The following is a 2772-nucleotide window of genomic DNA, read 5'->3' on the forward strand; positions in this document are numbered from 1 at the left end:
TGAATTTCAAAATTTATCTTGAAATTAGTTTGATTATTTTGATGTGGTGACAATACTTTTTGTTTTTTGAAAATGCTTGAACAGTGCATAATTTTGATAGTGAAGTTTCTGAATGTTAAAATTGTTGGCTCTTGAAAGAATGATGAACAAAGAGAAATGTTATTGATAATCTGAAAAAAATCATAAAATTGATTCTTGAAGTAAGAAAAAGCAGTGAAAAGGAAAAATCTTGCAAAAAAAAAGGCGAAAAAAATAAAGAAAATAATTGTTGGAGAAAATAAAGGAAAAAGCTTGCGAAAAAAATGGCGAAAAAAAGCTTGAAGAACCAATGGAACGCCTAAGCTCCTCTATGTCTCTTCCTTGCCTTTGTTGCTCCTCCCTCATAGCTCTTTGATCTTCTCTAATCTCATGAAGAATGATGGAGTGCTTTTAGTGCTCCACCCTTAGTTGGTCCATGCTGTAACTCAAGCCTGCCAATGAGGTGTTGAGTTGCTCCCAATAGTTGTGTGGAGGAAATTGCATCCCTTGAGGTATCTCAGGGATTTCTTGATGAGGATCCTCCTCATGCTCTTGTTGAGGTCCATAAATGAGCTCCCTTGTTTAGATGTCTCCTTCTATGTCAATCCCAGCCAAATTGCATAGATGACAAATGAGATGAGGAAAGGCTAACCTTGCCAAGGTGGATGACTTGTCAGCCACCTTGTAGAGTTCTAGAGGTATGATATCATGAACTTCCATTTCCTCCCCAATCATGATACTATAGATCATGATGGCCCGATCCACAGTCACTTCAGATCGGTTGCTAGTAGGAATGATGGAGCGTTGGATGAACTCCAACCATTCTCTAGCCACAGGCTTAAGGTCCAGTCTTCTCAATTGAACCGAATTGCCTCTTGAGTCTCTTTTCTGTTGAGCTCCTTCCACACATTTGTCCATGAGGACTGGTGCACGAAATTGCAAATCACACTTTTCACAATTCGTACCACTAACCAGCAAGTGCACTGGGTCTTCCAAGTAATACCTTATGTGAGTAAGGGTCGATCCCACAGAGATTGTTGGCTTGAAGCAAGCTATGGTTATCATGTAACTCTTAGTCAGGATATCAATTATAATTATCAGTTGACTTGCAAATGAACAAGAAAGCACGGATTAAATAATACTTGTTATGCAGTAATGGAGAATATGTTGGAGTTTTGGAGATGCTTTGTCTTCTGAATCTCTGCTTTTCCCTTGTCTTCTTCTTCATGCACGCAAGGTTCCTCCTATGGCAAGCTGTGTGTTGGTGGATCATCGTTGTCAATGGCTACCATCCGTCCTCTTAGTGAAAATGGTCCAAGTGTGCTGTCACCGCACGGCTAATCATCTGTCGGTTCTCACTCATGCTGGAATAGGATCCATTGATCCTTTTGCGTCTGTCACTACGCCCAACCCTTGTGAGTTTGAAACTTGTCACAGCCATTCAATCCCTGAATCCTACTCGAATGAACATCTTAAAGAGAAACAAGCGTGGTTGAATAGAAAATAGAAATAATTGCATTAATTCATCGAGACGCTGCAGAGCTCTTCACCCCCAACAATGGAGTTTAGAGACTCATGCCGTCAAAGAGTACAAAGTTCAGATCTAAAAATGACATGAGGTACAAAATAAATCTCTAAAAGTTGTTTAAATACTAAACTAGTAACCTAGGTTTACAGAAAATGAGTAAACTAAGATAGATAGTGCAGAAATCCACTTCTGGGGTCCACTTGGTGTGTGCTGGGGCTGAGACTTGAGCTTTTCACGTGTCTGGGCTGTTTTTGGAGTTAAACAATAGGTTGTAACCTATTTTGGGCGTTTAACTCCAACTGGTAACCTGTTTCTGGCGTTTGACGCCAGAATGGAACATGGAACTGGCGTTAAACGCCAGTTTACGTCGTTTATCTTCGAGCAAAGTATGGACTATTATATATTTCTGGAAAGCCCTGGATGTCTACTTTCCAACCCAATTGAGAGCGCACCAATTGATCTCCTGTACCTCCAAAAAATCCATTCCGAGTGCAGGGAGGTCAGAATCCAACAACATCAGCAGTCCTTTTTCAGCCTGAATAAGATTTTTGCTCAGCTCCCTCAATTTCAGCCAGAAAATACCTGAAATCACAGAAAAATACACAAACTCATAGTAAAGTCCAGAAATATGAATTTTGCCTAAAAATGAATAAAAATTTACTAAAAACTAACTAAAACATACTAAAAACTACATGAAATTACCCGAAAAAGCGTATAAAATATCCGCTCATCACAACATCAAACTTAAACTGTTGCTTGTCCCCAAGCAACTAGATAAATAAAATAGGATAAAAAGAAATCAAAAAGCAATAATATCTCAGAGTTTCAAGTGAAGCTCAGATTCTAATTAGATGAGCGGTGCTAGTAGCTTTTTGCTTCTGAACAGTTTTGGCATCTCACTTTATCCTTTGAAATTCAGAATGATTGGCATCCATAGGAACTCAAAATTCAGATAGTATTATTGATTCTCCTAGTTTAGTATGTTGATTCTTGAACACAGCTACTTTATGTGTCTTGGCCGTGGCCCTAAGGACTTTGTTTTCCAGTATTACCACCGGATACATAAATGCCACAGACACATAACTGGGTGAACCTTTTCAGATTGTGACTTAGCTTTGCTAAAGTCCCCAATTAGAGGTGTCCAGATTTCTTAAGCACACTCTTTTGCTTTGGATCACGACTTTAACCACTCAGTCTCAAGCTTTTTACCTGGACCTTCATGACAC

This window comes from Arachis hypogaea, chromosome 9 (assembly GCF_003086295.3).
Source record: "Arachis hypogaea cultivar Tifrunner chromosome 9, arahy.Tifrunner.gnm2.J5K5, whole genome shotgun sequence".
NCBI classification, from domain to species: Eukaryota; Viridiplantae; Streptophyta; class Magnoliopsida; order Fabales; family Fabaceae; genus Arachis; species Arachis hypogaea.